This window comes from Pongo abelii, chromosome 11 (genome assembly GCF_028885655.2).
Source record: "Pongo abelii isolate AG06213 chromosome 11, NHGRI_mPonAbe1-v2.0_pri, whole genome shotgun sequence".
NCBI classification, from domain to species: Eukaryota; Metazoa; Chordata; class Mammalia; order Primates; family Hominidae; genus Pongo; species Pongo abelii.
The window spans coordinates 131,385,781-131,410,902 of record NC_071996.2 but is presented as its reverse complement, the minus strand read 5'-3'; positions in this window follow the sequence as shown (position 1 = coordinate 131,410,902).

Here is a 25,122-nt window from a genome sequence, read left to right as displayed (position 1 = left end):
TAAAGTGGTGTAAGAGGCTGGGATAAAGGTAAGGCATGGCCCATAGAGGATTCCTTGTCACCAAGGCTGGCCTATCTATTGCCACTGGGCTGGCTTGCCAATTGCAGTGCTACATATCCAAATTGCCTGCAGCAATCAACCTTGCAGCCCATTCTTTTACCATCCCTGGAGAACCAGGCTGACACCCACCAGAAGGTTGATTATGTTGGAACTGCTCATCACTAAGGGGACAGAAAATTGCCCACAGTGAAAAAGACTTATGCTAGATAAGAATTTTCCATATCTGGCCGGGCGCAGTGGTTCACACCTGTAATCCCAGCACTTTGGGAAACCGAGGTGGGCAGATCACGAGGTCAGGAGATCAAGACCATCCTGGCTAACACAGTGAAACCCCATCTCTACTAAAAATACAAAAAATTAGCCGGGCCTGGTGGCAGGCGCCTGTAGTCCCAGCTACTCGGGAGGCTGAGGCAGGAGAATGGCATGAACCCGGGAGGCGGAGCTTGCAGTGAGCCGAGATCGTGCCACTGCACTCCAGCCTGGGCAACAGAGCAAGACTCTCTCTCAAAAAAAAAAAAAAAAAAAAAAAGAATTTTCCTTATCTGCCTGCTGTGCTCCCTCCTGCAACACCTTGTCCATCATCCTGGTATCCAAACAATATTGTTTCTCACAAGAATCAAGGCAGTCAAATGGTTCTCTTCTCTTATCACATACCTTGCCTGAGCAACTGGCCTGTAAAACACTCAGCTCCAGGGCCGAGTGGAAAAGCAACACTTGACCGGGTGCAGTGGCTCACACCTGTAATCCCAGCACTTTGGGAGGCTGAGGCGGGTGGATCACTTAAGGTCAGGAGTTCGAGACCAGCCTGATCAACATTGTGAAACCGCATCTCTACAAAAACACAAAAATTAGCTGGGCATGGTGGTGCACATCTGTCATCCCAGCTACTCTGGAGGCTGAGGAAGGAGAATTGCATGAACCCAGGAGGCAGAGGTTGCAGTGAGCTGAGGCCACGCCAATGCACTCCAGCCTGGGTGACAGAGCCGAGACTCCATCTCAAAAAAAAAAGAAAAGCAATATTTGTTAGGTTGGGGTGTGTTGTTCTTGATGTGGTTTTTTTGCTGTGAACCAGCACCCGACCATCTTGGGTGCTGTCTTTCCTATGGTCAGAACACGTTGTTCTAGATGCCAATGGTGGGAATGTGAGTGGCATCTCTTCACATTCCACCCAGTAATTTACTCAAAAAAGTCTGATCATGATCTATTCGACTGTGATTCTGCTTGTTTAGACGTCTGAGATCATAAGAACAAAATTATTCCACCATTAGACACACCCGTGTTCCCGTAGCTAAAAACTACCCTTTGGCCATTTCAGGTTCCTTTCGTCCCTGAATAAACAAGCCAAAAAAAAAAAAAAAAAGCAGGGGAGGGATTTACCACATTGACTGGGAAGAGTAGACTGATTATCAAGGGGAAATGGAGTTCCTGTTAAATCATACAGTTGATGGGAGAATATTCCTCAAACCCAGAAATCTTGTCATGTCAGGTGGCAAAAGTCAGTGGAAGACCATGGGAACTGACATGACAAGGACCTTCCTAAGATTCATGCCATTCACAAAGGAAGGTTTGGATGACCCCCCTAAATAAACACCCTAGCCTGCTGAAGGCAAAGAGATCACAGAACTGGCAGCGGAGGCGGAAATAGATACAATAAATACCAAATAAACCTCATGATCAGTTGCAGAAATGAACACTGTTCATCGTTATGGCAAACTTATTTCTTCTTTCCATGCTGTGTATTATTTTTTTCTCTCTCCCATTTTTCTACTATTGAGACAGCCAGGTGGGAGAGGGTCCCCAGAGAATCTCCAACCTCTCCAACCGGCCTGCACACTGGGAGGAGCCACACAAGTTCATGCCGTTTGCAACAGGGAGGAGCCTGGCCCTTCCTCTTCCTGTGTGCAAACTGGGATTCAAATGGCTGAGCAGGAAGTCCTCTAACAGGGACCCTGGCCTAGCTGAGAGTTCCTGTTTCCATCTTTTCTAAATTTTTTACCCACTAAAACCCTGGGGGGTTTTTTGTTTGTTTGTTTGTTTTTTTGAGACGGAGTCTCGCTCTGTTGCCCAGGCTGGAGTGTAATGGTGTGATCTTGGCTCACTGCAACCTCTACCTCCCAGGTTCAAGTGATTATCCTGCCTCAGCCCCCCGAGTAGCTGGGATTGCAGGCACCCACCCTCATGCCCGGCTAATTTTTGTATTTTTAGTAGAGATACAGACAGTCTGTTGGCCAGGCTGGTCTTGAACTCCTGTCCTCAGGTGATCTGCCCACCTCAGCCTCCCAAAGTGCTGGGATTACAGGCGTGAGCCACCGCGCCCGGCCATAAAACCCTGTCTTACTTACCGTTCAAATTGTCTGCGAGCCTAAATTTTCATGGCTGTGGGACAAAGAACCCCATCTTTAGCTGAATTAAGGAAAAGTCCTGCAACACGATTTTACATAAGGCTTTTTGGTGGGTGTTAACTTCATAATTTTGTCCATAGGTTATAGTAAAACCATACAGGACTGCGGTTAAACTAAAGAAAGAAGGACTAACCCCCAGAGATGAACACTGCAACTGATGACATTGCGGTCCCTGCTTTGAGAAAAAAGTATTCTCATTTGCATGAGGGATGGTTTTATTGCCATCATGACAGCATTTTTTGTTGCTATTGTGGTTTGAAAGTTTAAATGTGTGAAGATGGGGACGCATGGGTGTCAAATGGTCAAAGCTTTGGTCTATGGCAAGAATTGGACTTTGGCTTCATCAGCTCCATCCCAACCCCCCTGGACATGGCCCCACCGCAAGCTGGAGGCTGGGAAACCAAAGACTACATTTCTGAGGCATCCTTCCAGCTCAAGTTTTTTATGTGACCTTCCCACCCAAGCCCTCTCTGAGCTGTGAGAAAGAATGGGAGCAGGGTGTTTAAACCCAAATCTGGGCTATGTTCTTAGCTGTGATGAAAAGTTCAAGAGTGTTAGGAGGCCGGGAGTGGTGGCTCACGCATGTAATCCCAGCACTCTGGGACCGAGGTGAGTGGATCACCTGAGGTCAGGAGTTTGAGACCAGCCTGGCCAACATGGTAAAACCCCACCTCTACTAAAAATACACACACAAAAAAAGTGTTAGGGTCAGAAAGGTGGGAGTTCGAATTCCTACTCTGCTACCTAATCTCTATGAAAATGTGGACAATTTACTGACCTTCTCAGAGCCAAGCCTCAGTACTCCATGTGTAAAATGTTTATCTGTACCTAGAAGAATTATCCCAAGAAATAAGTGTAAACCACCTTGTAAAGTACCTGGCACAAATCATGAAATGTCACTTCCCTATCCCTTAACAATTGATGATCTCTTTGGCAGACAACTGGCCATATCTTTTTCAGGGATACAATGAGTAAAAAGTGTGCAACATTACAGGAATGATAAGAAAAGAATTTCTATTATCTAGCATGGCATAAAGCCAGGGAAAATCTTATCCTAACTGGGGTCTCATTTCTTTTTGCAGGTAAATAAAAAGTTAACTGGGTAAAAGCCTCCTTTAGAATACAGGGCCAATATCATATTAAAACTCCTGGACTATATCACTGTTTAAACACATGGTTAAATGTACCTGAACATAGTTTACAGGTAACAGAACTGTGTTCATATGCAGCCTCCTGCTTCCACTACTATGTTGATTAATTTCCCTCTTGAAGCAGGAAGTGCTATTGCCTACAGGGATTTTTTTTTTTTTTGTATTCAAGTTAGTGTTCCTAAAATATGTTGTTACATGCTCTCTACTTTCATGGTAAAGCAGAACTATATTGAAATGCTTATTATCAAAATTCACGCATGATTTTAACCTATAGACATGAAAAGAAAAAAATTCAAATCGTTTTTTCACAGTGGAAACCCCCACTTTTTAAACAATGAATTGTCAGGGTTGGCTGTCCTACTGAGGCTACTGTTCTAGAAATGTTTGGCACCTGATAACCCTAGGCAGAACAAGAAAGCTATTCATTATCCAGTAACAAAATATACAATGTTAGATGTATTTTCTGGTATAAACTTCTCAGTACTTCCCATTACTAAGGTGGAGGAAGGAAGTTCTCCTTTCAGAGAACTGGTTTGGAGGAGAGAAGGGATTATTTTCTCTTTTATTGAAATATGTCATGGGTTTGATGAAAGTTATGTGTGATGCTTAAATATTTGCAGACTATACTAATTTGATTTTTCTATTGTAACCAGGAATATAGAAACAATGAGCAGATATTTAGATATATACCTATATAAGTAGAGTACACCCATATATTAATGGTAATAGGAATGGAATAAGTGAAAGAATAGGAGATACAAGAAAAAATAACTAAGAGACAGATGGCTTCAGAAGAGGAAAAGAAGATACTAAATGTAAAGAAAGAGGGACATAAAAATAAAAGAGAGAGAGACAGAACTCTAAAATATAAATAGAAGGCTGGGCACAGTGGCTCACAACTATAATTCCAGCACTTTGGGAGGCCGAGGAGGGAGGATTGCTTGAGCCCAGGTGCTTGAGACCAGCCTGGGGAACATGGAAAAACCACATATCTACAAAAAATATAAAAATTAACTGAGTGTGGTGGTGCACGTCTGTGGTCCCAGCTACTTGGGAGGCTGAGGTGGGAGGATCGTTTGAGCCCAGGAGGCAGGGTTTCAGTGAGCCAAGACGGTGCCATTGCACTCCAGCCTGGGTGACAGAGCCAGATCCTGTCTCAAAAAATAAAATAAAATATAAATAGGAAACACAGTGCTAAAGAATCTGAACTCAACACCTAGGTCTTGGAGTAAGTATAGGAATGGAGTTGTTTATTTCTCTGTCTCCTTTACTTGCCAAGTCAACGAATTCACCACTGCATCACTCAAGCTCAGCACAACACCAATAAACCAATAAACTCTAGTTCCATAACTGAGTGAGGTTGAGGAATCATCATAGAACTACTGAATGTTAGTTACAAAGACCTTGAAAGGTACACTCTCTTTGAAGCCAATGTTCACCCTATCTTGGTTCTTTCTGGTAACAAACAATACACTTCTCAAGACAGTTGGAGATAGGTAGCTTTCTTCTAATAGGATAAAACCTCCTGCCTCTACCTACCAGTTTAGCCCTTGGAACTGTACCTGGCATATCTAACTTCTCTTCTACAGGACAGCCCAGAGGAAGCCAGCTTTACATGGCCTTTAAGATCACCTCAAAACCCTACTGGTTCCTCACACCACAGTTTCCAGTGCCTTCATCTTTATGACTCCATCCTGTAAGAGCATTTTCCTGATCTTCTTTTTTCCTTTCAAAGCGTGGCTCCTTCTCTTGGTGTGGTGGGAACAACATAAAGGAAAGGGTCAAGACTGTTCTCATTCTAGAGACTGCACGTGTAATACTATAGCTTCAATTCAAATGACTTTTCTTTGAGTGGCCACATGGTAATAAGAAGAGCTCACCACTGAAGAGCACTTTACAGTTTACATGCCTCATGCCTCACACTGAAAAACAGTCTTCATCCTCTCCTCTGGGTACAAAGCTCTGGGGAATTTTTGAAATAGGACAAGGAAGTTTGTCTTTGATCAAACAAACTTCATGCACCAACTCTCCTTCCCACCCAGGGATGTTCCCAAGTGCCTTTCCGCCAGCTTCTACACTTAGCAAAGCTGACTCACCCTTACTTGCCAACATGCTGGGAGCTTCTCCATTAACTTCCCTTCTCAACAATCCCCTCCAAACCCTTTCCCAGCCAAGCTCTTCTTCCTCCTGCCCAGCGTTCTGGTTAAGGGGATAAGTGCTGAGCCAGGTTACGTCATTACTCAGGGGCATGAATCCAGACAATTGATTTGACCTTCATTCCCTCTCCTGTAAAATGAGGATAATAAAAATGCTGACCTTCTTGAGTCCCTGAGAGACATAGCAATATGTGGAAACCCCTCAAATGGGGCTGGGGACCCAGAAAGTCCTCAAGAAGCATTAGTTAGTATCACAATGCTTGCCCTGGGTCTGCCTCCTGAGGAAGCCCCGTGATTTATTCAGTCACACTAAAGACTGGCTGACTACTGGCTTCAAACTGTCATGTGCAGGATTCCTTACACTGAGCTCCTGAAACTGTATGCACAATTATGTGAATACAAGCATATTTCCCCTGAAATTCTTTACCCCAGGTGCAAAGTAGAGTCATCTGGAGAGCTTTTAGAAACCACTGATGTCCAGCCCCATCATCCCCAACCAGATATTCCGATGCAAAGCATTCCTAAGTAAGGCCCAGGTACTTCTCCCAGTAAACGTAACAGGCAGCCAGGGGTGAGAACCATTGATGCATGGCAAGATTCTTAACAAAGGTGAGGTCATTTGTGTGGTTTAGGAAAAATAAAATACCCATGCCAAACCTCCCAGAAACTCAGACCCTTTAGGTCTGAGTTAGGATCAAGTAACTGTTTTAAAAGCAATACAGGTGATTTGGCTAGAGGCAGGAGGCAGATAAATTCTAGGCAGACAGGGGCAGGACCCCACTGAAACTCCACCTTTGAGCCAAAAAGCCTGAAACCCATGACCCAAAGTGAGAACTTCTATCCCTGTTTGCCTGCTCTCTCCCAATTGGTTCTTTCTGAATAATGTCTTTTTAGCAATCAAACGTTGCCTTTTCCAAAACTACCTACAGCCTGCCCCACCCCCGATCCTGTGCCTATAAAGACCCCAGACTCAGTCGGTAGGAAGAGAGAAATGGCTTGACTGGAGAAAGGTGACTTGACTTCAGAGGGACACCTGAACTTCAGAGGAGAGATGGCTTAACTTTGGACTTCAGGAGATTATTGTCTGTCCTGCCCCATCTCCAGCTTCCCTCTCTGCTGAGACCCATTTCTGTCGCTAAATAAAATTCTCTGCCTTCACCATCCTTCAGGTGTCCATGCGACCTCATTCTCCTTGGATGCCAGACAAGATCTTGGAACCCACCTAGTGCAGGTACCCAAAAAAGGCCATCACACTGGCCCTTTGCTCTCACTGGTGGAGTGATGAGGGCACTGTAACATGCCCTCCAGGACTTTAGGGTTGCAGGAACACCCACCTGGGTGCCACTGCATGGCCGACATGGAGTCTGCTCCCTCCAGTGCCCAAAGTGGCCAGCTGGATCCTACACTCACTCACTCATGTGCTTCCTCCCACAAGAGGTTGAGCACGGCAGGCCAAGTAAATGGGTCACCCCCTCTTGCAAGTCCAGTGAAGGGGTTGAGAAAAACCCTGCTTCAATTCTGATGTGCTCCAGAGAACCACTGGCTGGCAAATTTTCATCACATTTTCCAAACATAATAAAAAAAAGTGGCTTCTAACAAAAGTCAGTGGTGTGGTATCTATGTAGGGTGAGGTTTCTCCTGCCAGGCTTCTCTTCTCCAGCCTCAGATGTTCAGCCCTAAGCTCCCTGGGGGCCAGCCCTGGCTCTTTTCCTTGCTAATCAGGCAAATCACCTACCAGAGCAGCTTTCATCTTTACTGAGAATGAGGAAAAGCAGGAGAAATGGCTGAAACCATGGGGTTCCTTCTTCATCTTTATTCAGAATATTTTAGATTGAGTGAAATAGCTTTATGAAAGTTGTTTCTATTTCTGTCAACATATGCATGTGGGAACAGATTTTTAACAATAACTGATAAAAATGAAATCCAGGAAGAAGTAGGATATTGTCACTTCATTTCACAGTGCACCAAATATATATGTGCAAATTTACAAGCTTGTATAAAGAAACAAAAAATAAGCCCAAGTAAGGTAAGATATCTGAATTCCTTAATAGAGTCTCTTTAAAAATTTATATATCAACATAATTTTATCTCCTGGACTTTCTTAAAATGAGTTTTTCATTATAACAAAATTGTTCTTCCCATATTTATGGTGTTAAAATGTCCTTTCTTTAATGAAATGATGGCACATTGGCACATTTGCTTTTTCATTGGTTTGTAATGACTTTGCTCTGATAAAGAACTGGAAACTGCATGTTAGTCAACCCCCCTCTGCTGTGCATCCCCCATAACTTTTTAAAAAACAATCTGTGAAATCCCAGAGTCTTGCAAACAGGTGGTCTCTGCATATCACTTTTCAAAGTGCTTAACCAATGTACAAACACCTGAACCCCACGCAGACCTACAAAATGAGTATCTCCCAAATACTGGCTTTTAAACAAGTGCCCCAGATGCATGCTGAAATTTGACACCCAAACTGGAGGTATTGCATTTTTGTTGTTGTTTGTTTGTTTGCTTGGTTGAGAGGGAGTCTCACTCTGTTGCCAGGCTGGAGTGCAGTGGCGCAATCTCGGATCACTGCAACCTCCGCCTCCTGGGTTCAAGCGATTCTCCTGCCTCAGCCTCCCAAGTAGCTGGGACTACAGGTGTGCACCACCACGCCCAGCTAATTTTTGTATTTTTAGTAGAGACGAGGTTTCACCATGATGGCCAGGTTGGTCTTGATCTCTTGACCTTGTGTTCCTCTCGCCTTGGCCTCCCAAAGTGCTGGGATTACAGGCATGAGCCACTGCACCTGGCTGGTATTGTGTTTTTAAAAGGAAAGTTTCTTTACTCAAATGGATCTGTAACTAGTGACACAACATAGTGAAAGGAAGGATGAAGGATAAAATGTGTCAAGTATTTTGGGGAAGCGGGGATGAGTGAATTTGAAAAGTACTCTTTTAGAGTAATGAAAATAAAGCAGGGAAGAGGATGATGGATAGACGGATGGATGGATGGATGAATGGATGATGATGATGGTTGGGTAATTGATAGAGAAAAGAAAAGCAATGGAAACAGGAATAGAAAGAATTGGGAAGAGGGAGAGAATTAGATGAAGAGGAAGAGAAATATAAGAAAGTGTGTAGATAGTGTCAAGGAAAGAATGTTGAGAGTTACTCTACAAATGGAAATAGTGATTATGTCCTCAGTTTTCTTTTCTGAAAATGAACAAAAAGGTTCTGCTTTCCAAGTGTAGCATTGTCTATATCTATGGGGTAGACAATGAAAGAGAAAGAGGCAAAAATGTGTTAGATTATGTATTCGTTTCCTATTGTCACTGTGACACATTACCACATTTTAGTGGCTTAAAATACAAATTTATACTTTTATAGTTTTGGAAGTCAGAAGTCCTAACATCTAGGCAGCCTTCCTGTGCAATTCTCTTGCAGCTCTGAGACCCGGCAATATCTTTGGGCTCTACTTTCTCATGATTCCCAAGATTGCCCTGGGGATAGAGTTGCCAGATTTAGCAAATCAAATACAGGACACCCCAGTAGCTTTGAATTTCAGCTAGACAGCACGTGGGGTTTTTTTGTTTGTTTGTTTTTAAGCAGGCTCCAAATATTGCCTGGGACATAATAGGACTAAAAAAAATATGTTGTTTATCTGAAATTTGAAGTTAATGAGGCATCCTCTATTTTATTTTATCTGGCAAGCTTCCTTAGGGATTATACCTATTCCAACCAGCCAGATGGGGAAAAGATCATGAGTAATCATGCTCTAGGGAGTATTTATGGTCCTGGCCAAGATGCATTTACTCATCAAGAATCAATTTGCTTCCCACTCTGGCCAGTTTTCTCTCGCATCCCTCCACCAGCCATGCCTGTTTCTTCTAATCTGCTTTAATCATATTGCCACTCTTTTTATCGTCCTCCCAAACTCCTCAATGCGTCCTGGGAGTCCCTGCCCCAAACCTAACTGGGCAGCCTCATTTATTCCTCACTCTTCTCTTCCCCAACTCCTGACGCCTTTCTTCCGTGCCTCATAGAAATTGCTGAGGAAAAGAGTCAAACTCTAAAATATCTGAAGAGATTTACTCTGAGCCAAATATGAGGGACCAATGGTCTGTGACACAGCCCTCAGGAGATCTTGAGAACTTGTGCCCAAGGTGGTCGAGGCACAGCCTAGTTTTATAAATTCAAGGGAGACAGAGGACATTAATCAAATACATGTAAGATGTACATTGATTCAGTCCGGAAAGCCGGGATAACTTGAAGCAGTGGGGCTTCCAGGTTATAGGTAGATTTAAAATTTTTCTGATTGACAATGGGTTGAAAGAGTTATTATCTAAAGACCTGGAATCAATAGAAATGAGTGTCTCGTTTAGGACGATAAGGGGTTGTGAAGACCAAAGTTTTATCAATCAGATGAAGCCTCTAAGTAGCAGGCTTGCAAGAGAATAGATTGTAAATATTTCTTACCAGACTTTAAGGTCTGTGTTGATGTTAATGCTGGTTGGCTTTTCCTGAGTTCCAAAAATGAGGAGGGTGTAATGTGGCATGTCCAACCCTCCCTTCACATTATGGCTTGAACCAACTTTGGAATGCCCTTGTCCAAGAAGAGAGGTCCATTCAGATGGTTGGTGGGGCCTTGAAATTTTATTTTTGGTTTACCAACTCTTTGAGCCAAAATGGAGTTCTTCTGTGCCTCAATAATTGCTCAGAGAGGGAGGAAAGTCATGACTGAAATGGGCTGATTATCACTTAACACCCAGGGCCCCACCAGGAGAAGGTCCAAAAGCAAATCTTCCGACTTTCCTGTGAAATCCCTGATTTCTTTTCCTCTGTCTATGGATTCTGAGTCCAGGGTCTTTAACTGGCTTGAGTAATTTTTGTTAGCATCTCCAAAAAGGTAAAAGAGAAACTGAATATAGAAAATAGTGCAAAAATATAAATTCATTTAAGGGAGGGTGGTTTTTAGGCTTCCGTTCAAGAAAAATAGTCTGACCCAGTTTTCAACTAGGTCAAGATGTGGTAGACTGAGTTAAATCATGAAAGGCCCAAATTACCCTAGAGCAGAGGAAGATTTTTGTGAAGTCACTTCCTTGCTGCTTCATTTGCTGGAGTGAAACTTGCCTTTCCAGTCGAGTGAGTATGGTACCCTGAGGGGGCGAGGGAAAATGAACTCATAACTTTAACAACCCTGTTCTTGCATTTTCCCATCCTCCTCCCAACTTTTACCAGGCTCACCATTCCTTTCCGCAATAGTTGGTTTTTCCCTGTTTTAATGATTTGGAATGACCCAAAAGGGGTGGCTTTGTGGTGTTTTTCATCTCTTCCTTTCGCCTTTTCTTTTATTCTTAGCAGAGTAAGAGGGAAAGAGACTTGCAAGTTAGAAAACCTAACAGTGTTTATTTTTTTATTCTTCCTTATTTTCTCTGGCATTATAACTCTTACAAAGTTTTTGGTTCTTTCATCTGAGTATTTACCTTAGCCTGTTTAAATGATCAAACTATTAAGATTCCTCTTATGCCATTCTTGTTTCTCTTATAAAGGTTTTTCCCATCACTTGGTTTTGTTGATCTTTGAAATTTGAGCCCTTTTGATTTCCTGCAAATGTTTGCTCTTTTAAGAAAGAGAAATAAAAATAAGCCACATTTTATTTTTGCCCCATGAACTTCTAATTCTCATGTTTCTATTAAACATTTCTGATCATTTCTCTTTTTTCTGCTAAAACTTTTTTACTTTTCTCTCATTTATCTCTCCCCTTTTTCATCTAAGAGAGATCTCAAGAACGCAGCTTCCAAAGTCTTCTTTGCTTATTTCTTCCCTTTCGCACTGCAATGCTTCCCTATACTTTTATCTTTTTATGTCCTTAATCTCTTTTCTCTGTTTCCTGACTCATTCCCTTCTCTCTCTTCCCCTTTGTATCTGTGCCTCAATTTTCTCAAGTTTTCTCTTCTTTTATTTACATCTTCCTTGGTTTTTCCGTTAGTTTGTATTTCCTTGTTTTAAGGGAGAAGGATGGATATCTTTTTTTTTTTTTTTTTTTTTTTTTTAGACGCCATCTGGCTCTGTCGCCCAGACTGGAGTGCAGTGGCAAGATCTCGGCTCACTGCAAGCTCCGCCTCCCGGGTTCACACCATTCTCCTGCCTCAGCCTCCCAAGTAACTGGGACTACAGGCGCCCGCCACCACGCCTGGCTAATTTTTTGTATTTTTAGTAGAGACGGGGTTTCACCATGTTAGCCAGGATGGTCTCCATCTCCTAACCTCGTGACCCACCCACCTCAGCCTCCCAAAGCGCTGGGATTACAGGCGTGAGCCACCGCGCCCGGCCAGAGGGATATCTTAGATATTCCTTTTTACTTCATAACAAAAATGTTCTTGCTTCCAAAAAGTCTCCAGTAAATCTTCTAAACATGAACAGGACATATTCTGGCCTCTGACCTGCTTTGGGGGCCCCATTTCTTAAACCCTCACACTCACCTGGAGGGCCGGAGTAGAGGGAAGAATTGCAGTGCCAAAGGGGTGAAATAGGCAAAGAAGACTTTAGAGTGAGTCTTGCCTCTGCCTAGACAGTTCTTTCCTTCTCTGTTAATTTCCTATTTTCCCTCTAAGACTTATCCATGGAGTGAGGACTTATTCTCACCTTCCTAGCCCTGTTGGCCAAATCTCATTTAACTCCATTATCACTCTAAATTCAAAGTGGGATTGTAAATTTGATCTTTTAAAAATTTGTTCAGTTATAGCAACATATGGAAGAATGCATAAAATGAATATACAGAATATTGAATCATTACTTTTTGAAAATCTGTGAACCTGCATGCAAATCAGCACTCCCTGAAACCTCATGTGTCTTGTTTCAGCCATACCCTGCTCACATGCTCCTGGAAACAACTACTGTCCTTTCCCTTCTGGTAATCACTTCTTCACTCTTCTTTATAGTTTCACTACCTTTGTATGCATGCTTAAAAATAAAGTTTAATTTTTCCTGGTGTTGAATTTTATAGAAATAGGGTCATCTTGTGGGTGTTCTCTCTTGTCGTCTTCCTTTCAATCAATGCCATGTTTAAGATTCCAGGATGTTACTGCATTCAGCTGCAGTTTATTTTCTCCTCTGTCTAGATTTCCATTGTGTGTGATACCCCACAATTTATTTATTTTTTCTAAAGTTGATGGCCCAGTTTGGAGCTACAATAAACAATGCTTCTGAAAACATTCGTTTACAAGATTCCTGGCGCAGGTATGCATGCATTACTCAAGGGCACATATGAGAAAGAATTGCTGACTCACAGAGTATACATGTGTTCAGCTTTAGTAGAAAACGCCACACTGGGCCATGCACAGTGGCTCACACCTGTAATCCCAGCACTTTGGGAGGCCGAAATGAGAGGACTTCTTCAGCCCAGGAGTTCAAGACCAGCCTGGCCAACATAGTGAGATCCTGTCTCTAAAAACAATAAAAATAAAAAAATTAATCAGGCGTGGTGGCATGTGCCTATAGTCCCAGCTGCTTGGGAGGCTAAGGTAGGAGGATCATTTGAGCCCAAGAGTTTGAGCCTTCAGTGAGCTATGCTCACACTGCTGGACTCCAGCCTGGGAACAGAGCGAGACTCTGTCTTCAAAAAAATTTTTTAAGACAAACTGTTTTTCAATGGGGTTACCACAGTTTTCTTTCTCACCAGCAGTGTATGGGAATTCCTTTTGCTTCATAGCCTTGCCAAAACCCTTGCTCAACCAATGGGCAGAGATGGTATTTTCCGTCTCTATATACCTGGAGCTACAGGATTGACTGGCATGTAGAAGATGCTCTCATTCGTTATTTTATAAAATTCCCTTATGTTTATGAATCATTATAGACTTAGTCCAAGTCTAAAATTTTCCAAGGATCCATCTTAGGGGGATTTATGTGTCAAGTGCATGTGAACAACACCAACTCTGGACTTTTTTTTTTTTTTTTTTTGAGATGGAGTTTCACTCCTGTTGCCCAGGCTGGAGTGCAATGGCGTAATCTCAGCTCACCGCAACCTCTACCTCCCGGGGTCAAGCGATTCTCCTGCCTCAGCACCCTGAGTACCTGGGATTCCAGGCACTTGCCACCACACCCGGCTAATTTTTTGTATTCTTAGTAGAAACGGGATTTCACCATATTGGCCAGGCTGGTCTTGAACTCCTGACCTCAGGTGATCCACCCACCTTAGCCTCCTGAAGTGCTGGGATTACAGGTGTCAGTCACTATGCCTGGCCTATATTGCTATGTTTCTTATGGAACATATCCTTAAATCCTCACCTCTAATACATAGATGCCTAGTAAATTTTGTAAAATTACAAGTCATTATGTATGGATTTTTATTAAAAGATGTCAAAGAAGACACATTTGGACACACCTAGCACTGTGTCTTCATACTTTTCTGGAGATCATCTACTAGGCATGAGATGAAGTGAAGGGCTTCATGCACAGAAAGCTGAAACTTATAAACACATGTTCCAGGATTTTTTTTTTAATGTCAGTGAAGTTTTGCTAATAAAAATTTCCCCACCTACAAGTGAATGTTTCCCTTAATTCAGATGTTAATTGAGTGTATGAGGTAATGCTCTACTTTTTTTTTTTAATGCCATTTGGTTAGGGTCTCTGTGATAAGGTGGCTTAAAATTCTCATCTTTAAATCTCTTCGACCTTTAAAACTTTTTCCTTTAAACAATGTACATTTGAAAGTGTTCTTCAGATAGAACACAGGTCTATTAGAAAATTATTTCCCTATATAAAGAATTTTTAACAAGTTTATAAGAAAAGAGAATATTAGTCATTAGAAAATTTGTGTAAATTGTTGTTACACTTCAAAAAACAATGTCTGACACACAGAAAGGAAAGAATCCCCCGGAGCTTCATCTCACCCAGTTATCAGTCCCTACCAACTTCATGAAATCATTTCCTAAATGATGGATAAATACTTGTTAGAGAGTTATAGTCATCAATCAATAGAACAAAAAAAGATTAAAACTTTATTCCAAATGATTGCATTTTAGGGCCGAGCACAGTGGCTCACACCTGTAATCTCAGCACTTTGGGAGGCTGAGGCAGGTGGATCACTTGAGGTCAGGAGTTCAAAACCAGCCTGGCCAACATGGTGAAACCTTGTCTCTAAAATTAGTTGAGCATGGGCATGGTGGTGTGCGCCTATAGTCCCAGCTACTCAGGAGGCTGAGGCAGCAGAATTGCTTGAACCTGGGAGGCAGAAGTTGCCTCCCAGGTGAGTTGAGCTCATGCCACTGCACTCCAGCCTGGGTGGCAGGGCGAGATTCCATCTCAAAAAAAAAAAAAAATTTCATTTGGTTGGGCATAGTGGCTCACACCTAGCATTTTGGGAGGCTGAGGCAAGAGGATTGCTTGAGGCCAGGAGTTCAAGAGCAGCCTGGACAACATAGAGAGATACTGTATCTACAAAAAATAGAAAAGTTAGCCACCAGGTGTGGTCGTGTGCGGTTGTGTTCCCAGCTATTCAGGAGACTGAAGTAGGAGGATTGCTTGAGCCCAGGTGGTCAAGGCTGCAGTGAGCCATGATCACACCACCACACACCAGCCTGGGTGACAGCGCAAGACCCAGATTCAAAAAAAAAAAAAAAAATATATATATATATATATATATATATATATATAAAATTTGCCCTCTTGATCAGCCATGTTGTTTTTTTGAAGTCAGAAATAAAGGATGTTTTGCAAGAAGAGGTTGTCATCAGCAAAGGGGGAAAACACATCATTAAATGACAAGGACTTTGTTGAGTAGAAAGAGCAATGAGCTGGGGCTAGGAGGTTCCCATGCTATAGCCTTCTTGGTGTATACTTGAACAAGCTCCCTGAACATCAATTTCTTCACTTGTAAAATTAGATAAATTAGATAAAGTCCAAAATCACATGCAGGCTTTAGTTTATGTGATTGAGTGATTGATACTAAGGTCCAGAAGTAATGGGAAAGTAAAACTTCTATTTTAATCAGAGAAAGATCACAATGTAACCGCCCTATGGGTTCTTCTTGCCCAGATAGAATCAATCTATCAAGACAGGAGAATTTCAATAGAGAGTTTAATACACACAGAGCCAGCTAAACAGGAGACCAGAGTTTTATTATTACTAAGTTCAGCCTCCCTGAAAATTCAGAGGCCAGGTTTTTTTGGTTTTTGTTTTTGTATTTTTTTGTTTTTGTTTTTTGTTTTTAGACAGGATCTTGCTCTGTCTCCCAGACTGGAGTCCAGTGGCATGATCACGGCTCACTGTAACCTCAACCTCCTGGGCTCAAGCAATCCTCCCACTCCAGCCTCCCAAGTAGCTGGGACTACAGATGCATGCCACCACGCCTGGCTAATTTTTGTATTTTTTGTAGACATGGGGTTTCACCATGTTGCTCAGGCTTGTCTCAAACTCCTGAGCTCAAGTGATCCACCCCTCTTTGGCCTCCCAAAGTGTTAGGACTACAGGCATGCTCCACCACACATGGACCAGAGCCTAGGATTTTTTTTTTTAAGATAGTTTGGCAAACAGAGGCTAGGGAATGTAGAATGCTGATTGGTTGGGCCAGGGATGAAATCATAGAAAGTCATCCTCTTGCTTTGAGTCAGTTCCTGGCTTGGGGGCACAAGACCAGATGAGCCGGTTTACCATTCTGGATGGCAACAGCTGGTTTATCAGAATGCAGTCATAAAAAATCTTTGAACACCAATCGTCTTAGGTCTTACAATAGTAATATTATCTATAGGAGCAATTGAGGAGGTTAGGAATCTGGTGGCCCCTGGCTGCATGACTCCTGGGCCATAATTTCTAAACTTGTGGCTAATTTATTAGTTTTACAAAGGCAGTCTGGTCCCCAAGCAAGAAAGGGCTTTGTTTTGGGGTAGGACTATTATCATCTTTGTTTTAAAGTTAAACTATAAATTAAATTCCTCTTATAGTTAGCTCAGCCTATGCCCAGGAATGAACAAGGGCAGCTTAGAGGTTAAAGGTAAGATGGGGTCAGTTAGGTCAGACCTCTTTCACTGTCATAATTGTCCTATGTCATATTTTTCTCATTGTCATAATTTTTACAAAGATGGTTTCAATAATGTATTACACATTCAAGAAATTAAACAAAAGGCCCACTACACATTTACCAAAATGGCTTTAAAAAATTTAAAAACAACAGCACTAAATGTTGGCAAGTACGTGGAGTAACTGGAACACCTATGTATGGTTGGTGGGAGTTTGAAATGTTATAACCATTTAGGAAAAAGGTCCATCACTTTCTTATAAAACTAAACATACATTTATCCCCAACCCAGCAGTTCTGCTTCTAATGTACCAAAGAGAAATAAAAATATATGTCTACAAAAAGATTTGTACAAGTGTGTTCATAACAGTGTAAAACAAAAATGAAATTCTAAGTCTCCCGTCTGACTTAATGGACCCTCTCTCCTGATTGGCCAAGGGGATCCTAAAGAAAACCTAAAAGCTATTTCAGGCTATGAGGGGAAGGGAGGTCAAACGTGCCTCATTATACCCCATGTTGTTGAAGTTTAAGCAAAATTGACCAGCATTAATATTAAAACAGAGATCCTAAGACTGACAAAACAGACTATTTGTAGCAATGAGATACTGTACTCCAACCTACCCCTGATATAGCATCACACGAAGTATAGCAGGCCCTGAAGGAAATCAAAGTATTTTATCCCAAAATATATTTCTTTGACATATATTGAAATGGCCCTGCAAAGCCATCTTTTATGGGGAAAATTTGCATTTTGTAGAGAATTCCCTTCCCTTTCCAGGTCTTTTCCTTATTCAGGAGAGACTTAACTAAGACACTGGCATCTTTTAAGGTCTAATAAGAGACTGTTATCATCTATTCTCTCTGAACCCTGCTACCTGGAGGCTTCATCTACATAATAAGAACCTTGGCTTCCCCCTTATCTTAACTCAAGCATTTCTTTCTGCTAACTTCAACTCTTCAGGCAAAGCTTAACCTTTTCAACCAATTGTCACTCAGAAAATCATTGACTCTGCCTATGACCCATAGCTACCCTCTTCAAGATATCCCACCTTTCTAGACCAAATCAATGTATATCTTACATGTACTGATTTACACCTTTGCCTGTAACTTCTGTCTCCCTGAAAGATATAAAACCAAGCAGTAACCCAACACCTTGAGCTCATGTTCTCAGGACCTCTTGAGGCTGTCTTCTGAGCCATGGTCCTATATATTTGGCTCAGAATAAACCTCTTCAAATATTTTACAAAGTTCAGCTTTTTATTGGTCAACAACAGCTTTATTCATAATAATCCAAAACTGAAAATAGTGGGGATGTCCATCAAGAGGTGAATGAATGAATAAACTGTGGTATATCTATACAATGAACCACTATTCAACAATAAAACAGGAAATACACTATTCAGTTAGTAGCATTGCTAAAAAAAGAAATAAACAAAATGGGCTACATACATGTTACAACATAGATGAATCTAAAAATCATGCCAAGTGAAAGAAATCACATACTGTATGTTTTAGTTGGTTCTTGCATTGCTATATAGAAATACTTGAGACTAGGTAATTTATAAATAAAAGAAGCTTACTTGGCTTATAGTTCCACATGCTATATAGGAACCATGATGCTGACATCTGCTCAGCTTCTGAGGAGGCTTCAGGAAGCTTACAGTCATGGCAGAAGGCAAAGGGGGAAAAGGCATGTCTTACGTGGCAGGAGCAGGAACAAGAGAGCAAGGCGGGAGGTGCTGCACATGTTTTAACAATCAGCTCTCATGAGAATTCACTCACTATTATGAGAACAACACCTAGAAGATGGTGCTAAGCCACTCGTGAGAAATCCACCCCCATAATTCAACCACCTGCCACCAGGCCCCACCTCCAACACTGGGGATTACAATTTGACATGAGATTTGGTGGGGACACAGACCTAAACCATATCACTGTATGATTCCATTTATATCAAGTTTTAGAACTAATCTATGGTGGGAAAATTAATAACAATGTTTGTCTTTGGGGTTGATGTTAACTATTGATGAAAAAAGGTGTGAGAGAACTTTCTAGGGTGACAATAACACTATATATCTTTGGGGTTTGGATTTGCACTTTGACAAGTGCATGCATTTGTCAAAATTTATGGAATGGTACACTTAAGATTTATGCATTACATTTTATGTTGATTACCTTAAGCATGATAAACAAATATTGAACCATAGTTAATGATAGGTAGTTTGAAATAGGGAGAGGTAGAGAACACTATGTCTACAACTTATTTTGAACTTTTTCAAAAAATATTTTGGGTTGATGGCGGATAGAATTAGGAGATGAAGCAAATTGGAATTACATATATTAATCACAGTGTCTTGTTAGTGGGGAGGTGTGTTCACCATACAGCTGTTTCAATATTTCTATATAAATTTGTACAATAAAATGTTAGGAAAACAAATCAAAAATTAAAGTGAAAAGGAAAGAAATGAACCTCATTATTTGTCAAGATGATACTATACCATAGAGAAAAAAAGTTATTTAAAGTCATTTTTTTAACACAACGCTTTGTAATAACTTAGTGGGATAGGGTGGACAGCAAGATGGCCGAATAGGAACAGCTCCCAGTGAGATCAACACAGAAGGTGGGTGATTTCTGCATTTCCAACTGAAGTACCCAGCTCATCTCATTGGGACTGGTTAGACAGTGGGTGTAGCCCACAGAGGGCAAGCCAAAGCAGGGTGGGGCATTGCCTCACCCAGGAAGTGCAAGGAGTCAGGGAACTCCCTCCCCTTGCCAAAGGAAGCCCTGAGGACTATGCCGTGAGAAATGGTACATTCTGGCCCAGATACTACGCGTTTCCTACAGTCTTCGCAACCTGCAGGCCAGGAGATTCCCTTGGATGTCTACACCACCAGGGCCCTGGGTTTCAAGCACAAAATTGGGCGGCCCTTTGGGCAGACACCAAGCCAGCTGCAGGAGTTTGTTTTTGTACCCCAGCTGTGACTGGAATGCCAGCGAGACAGAACCGCTTACTCCCCTGGAGAGGGGGCTGAAGCCAGGGAGCCAAGTGGTCTTGCTCAGTGGATCCCAGCACCACAGAGCCCAGCAAGCTAAGATCCACTGGCTTGAAATTCTTGCTGCCAGCACAGCAGTCTGAAGTCAATCTGGGACACTCAAGCTTGGTGGGGGGAGGGACGCCCACCATTACTGAGGCTTGAGTAGGCAGTTTTCCCCTCACAGTGAAAACAAAGCCTCTCGGAAGTTCAAATTCGGCGGAGCTCACCACAGCTCCAAAAACCTCTGTAGCCAGACTGCCTCTCTAGATTCCTCCTCTCTGAGCAGGGTATCTCTAAAAGAAAGGCAGCAGCCCCAGTCAGGGGCCTATAGATAAAACTCCTATCTCCCTGGGACAGAGCACCTGGGAGAAGGAGCACCTGTGGGCACAGCTTCAGCAGATTAAATGTTCCTGCCTGCTGACTCTGAAGAGAGCAGTGGATCTTCCGGCACAGCGCTTGAGCTCTGATAAGGGATAGACTGTCTCCTCAAGTGGGTCCCTGACCCGCATGCCTCCTGACTGAGAGACATCTCCCAGCAGGGGTCAACAGACAACTCATATAGGAGAGCTCTGGCTGGCATCTGGTGGGTGCCGTTCTGGGAAGAAGTTTCCAGAGGAAGGAACAGACAGCAATCTTTGCTGTTCTGCAGCCTCTGCTGGTGATACCTTGGCAAACAGGGTCTGGAGTGGACCTCCAGCAAACTCCAGCAGACCTGCAGCAGAGGGGCCTGACTGTTAGAAGGAAAACTAACAAACAGAAAGAAATAGCATCAACATCAACATCAACAAACATCAACATCAACATCAACATCAACATCAACATAAAGGATGTCCACTCCATTTGGAAATCCCCATCCAAAGGTCACCAATATCAAAGACCAAAGGTAGATAAATCCACAAAGATGAGGAAAAACCAGTGCAAAAAGGCTGAAAATTCCAAAAACCAGAATGCCTCTTCTTCTCCAAAGGATCACAACTCTTCACCAGCAAGGGAACAAAATTGGACAGAGAATGAGACTGATGAATTGACAGAAGTAGGCTTCAGAAGGTGGGTAATAACAAACTCCTCCAAGCTAAAGGAGCATGTTCTATCCCAATGCAAGGAAGTTAAGAACTTTGAAAAAAGGTAAGAGGAATTGCTAACTAGAATAACGAGTTTAGAAAAGAACATAAATGACCTGATGGAGCTGAAAAACACAGCACGAGAACTTCGTGAAGCATATACAAGTATCAATAGCTGAATCAATCAGGCAAAATAAAGGATATCAGAGATTGAAGATCAACTTAATGAAATAAAGCATAAAGACAAGATTAGAGAAAAAAGAATGAAAAGGAACGAACAAAGCCTCCAAGAAATATGGGACTATGTGAAAAGATCAAACCTACATTTGATTGGTGTACCTGACAGTTGCGGGGAGAATGAAACTCAGTTGGAAAACACTCTTCAGGATATCATCCCATGAGCATTTCCTCAGCCTAGCAAAACAGGCCAACATTCAAATTCAGGAAATACAGAGAACACCACAGAGATACTCCTTGAGAAGAGCAACCCCAACATACATAATTGTCAGATACACCAAGGTTGAAATGAAGGAAAAAATGTTAAGGGCAGCCAGAGAGAAAGGTCAGGTTACCCACAAAGGGAAGCCCATCAGACTAACAGTGGATCTCTCTGCAGAAACCCTACAAGCCAGAAGAGAGTGGGGGCCAATATTCAACATTCTTAAAGAAAAGAATTTCCAGCCCAGAATTTCGTATCCAGCCAAACTAAGCTTCATAAGCAAAGGAGAAATAAAATCATTTACAGACAAGCAAATGCTGAGAGATTTTGTCACCACCAGGCCTGCCTTATAAGAGCTCCTGAAGGAAGCACTAAACATAGAAAGGAAAAACCAGCACCAGCCACTGCAAAAACATACCAAATTGTAAAGACCATCGTGACTATGAAGAAACTGCATCAACTAAGAGGCAAAATAATCAGCTAGAACCATAATGACAGGATCAAATTCCCACATAACAATATTAACCTTAAATGTAAACAGGCTAAATGCCTCAATTAAAAGACACGGACTGGCAAACTGGATAAAGGGTCAAGACCCATCAGTGTGCTGTATTCAGGAGACCCATCTCACATGCAGAGACATACATAGGCTCAAAATAAAGGGATGGAGGAATATTTACCAAGCAAATGGAAAGCAAAAAAAAGCAGGGGTTGCAATCCTAGTCTCTGATAAAATAGACTTTAAACCAACAAAGACCAAAACAGACCAAGAAGGGCATTACATAATGGTAAAGGGATCAATTCAACAAGTAGAGCTAACTATCCTAAATATATATGCACCCAATACAGGAGCACCAAGATTCATAAAGCAAGTTCTTAGAGGCCTACAAAGAGACTTAGACTCCCACACAATAATAGTGGGAGACTTTAACACCCCACTGTCAATATTAGACAGATCAATGAGACAGAAAATTAACGAAGATATTCAGGACTTGAACTCAGCTCTGGACCAAGCAGAATAGACATCTACAGAACTCTACACCCCAAATCAACAGAATATACATTCTTCTTGGCAACACATCACACTTATTCTAAAATTGACCACATAATTGGAAGTAAAACACTCCTCAGCAAATGCAGAATAATGGAAATCATAACAGTCTCTCAGACCACAGTGCAATCAAATTAGAACTCAGGATTAAGAAACTTACTCAAAACCACACAACTACATGGAAACTGAACAACCTGCCCCTGAATAACTACTGGATAAATAATAAAATTAAGGCAGAAATAAATAAGTTATTTGAAACTAATTAGAACAAAGACACAACATACCAGAATCTCTGTAACACAGCTAAAGCAGTGTTTAGAGGGAAACTTATAGCACTAAATGCCCCCACGATAAAGCGTGAAAGATCTAAAGTCAACACCTTAACATCACAGTTAAAAGAACTAGAGAAGCAAGAGCAAACAGAATGAGAGTGAAAAGAACTAGAGAAGCAAGAGCTAGCAGAAGGCAAGAAATAACTAAGATCATAGCAGGACTGAAGGAGATAGAAACACGGAAAACCCTTTGAAAAAATTGATGAATTCAGGAGCTGATTTTTTGAAAAGATTAACAAAATAGATAGACCACTACTAGCCAGACTAATAAAGACAAAAAGAGAGAAGAAAGAAATAGACACAATAAAAAACGATAAAGGGGATATCACCACTGATCCCACACAAATAAAAACTACCATCAGAGAATACTATAAACACTTCTACACAAATAAACTAGAAAATCTAGAAGAAATGGATATATACACTGTCCCAAGACAAAACCAGGAAGAAGACAAATCCCTGATTAGACCAATAACAAGTTCTGAAATTGAGGCAGTAATTAATAGTATACCAACCAAAAATGCCCAGGACCAGATGGATTCACAGCCAAATTCTATCAGAGGTACAAGAGGAGCTGGTACCATTCCTTCTGAAACTATTTCAAACAATAGAAAAAGAGGGCCTCCTCCCTAACTCATTTTATGAGGCCAGCATCGTCCTGATACCAAAACCTGGCAGAGATAAAACAAAAAAGAAAATTTCAGGCCAATATCCATGACAAATATCAGTGTGAAAACCCTCAATAAAATACTGGCAAACCGAATCCAGCAGCACATCAAAAAGCTTATCCACCACGATCAAGTCTGCTTCATCTCTGGGATGCAAGGCTGGTTCAACATATGAAAATCAATAAATATAAAACTAGAATGCAAGAAATTAAGTAAAAACTCTGTAACATTAGATGTTACTGGAAATATCAATATAAACTCACACATTTTCACAATATATTTCCTAGTTCTTCCCTCATGGATAATATTAGGAGCTATAACACCTGTTTGCAATGAGTACCTTAGAATTCAGATTTTGGTTTCTATATGCCATCACCTGCCATCCACAACATAACTATGGCTTCTTGGAGAAATAGCTGATTCTAAGTCTGAGGTAGAGAAGGCCAAAGGCAAGCCTGAGACATCTTGTTACAGAAAGCCAGGAATGCTCAAAGACCAGTGGGCACATGTCAAAAGGGCACAGGAGCTACATTTGGGTTAACTTGGGCTCCACAAACCCTAACCCTAACCCTAACTCTAACCTTAGTGCTAACCCTAACTTATGTTTGAGTCTTTAATCCATCTTGAGTTAATTTTTCTGTAAGGTGTAAGGAAGGGGGAGGTAACATGGGTTAACATGGGCTCCACAACAGTAAGTGATTGCAAAACCTTGAATAAATAAAAATCCATACCATATAGAAAGAGGAAGGGAAACATACATTTGCTGTCACTGACAGTTGTCTGTCACATCAAATTCTTACTCTAAAAAATTGTTACATTTTTCTAACTCTATCCTCAGGGACTGAGGAAAAGCTCATTTTTACAGAGGAATTATAGCTAATCAATACAGAAGGAATAATAAGAGATTTTTTAAAACCATCAAAAAAGTAATTGATTCAGGCAAGGATCATCCATGGATTTAAAAATATTGCTATTCAAAATCATAATTGGGAACAGGATATTGGCATGATGTCAAAATGTCACCCCATGGATTACTTATTATTTGCACAGGGAAGACCCTCCCTTACAATGGAGAGATCTGGCTGGCACCCTGCGATGATCACCAAGTGATCAAATTTGCTTCACTAATTATGCAACAAACTACCATTATTTGCCTTGTGAAGTGAAGCATGTAATCCAAACGTCACCTATAAAATTATGTCAATTTTATCCAAATTTACTCAGCTTTTAGACTTAACTTCCAGTTTGAAGAAAATGTGAAGGTCAGAGAAAATATTAAATTAAAGGAAGCAACCACCAAATGCAGAATGTAAAATGTAACAAATAATTCTTTTTTTTTAATTTTTTTTATTTTTGTACAGACAGGAATCTGACTATGTTGCCCAGGCTGGTCTTGAACTCCTAGCTTGAAGCAATCCTCCTGCTTTGGCTTCTTAAAGTACTGGGATTATAGGCGTAAGCCACCATGGCTGGCCCACATAACTCTTCAAAAAGTCAACGTGGGCTGGGCGCGATGACTCGTGCCTGTAAGTTCCAGCACTTTGGGAGGCCAAGGGAGGTGAATCACTTGAGGTCAGGAGTTCAAGACCAACCTGGCCAACATGGTGAAACCTCGTCTCTACCAAAAATACAAAAATTACCAAGGCATGGTGGTGCTCACCTGTAATCCCAGCTACTCGGGAGGCTGAGCCAGGAGAATGGCGTGAACCCGCAAGACGGAGGCTGCAGTGAGCTGAGATCATGCCACTACACTCCAGCCTGGATGACA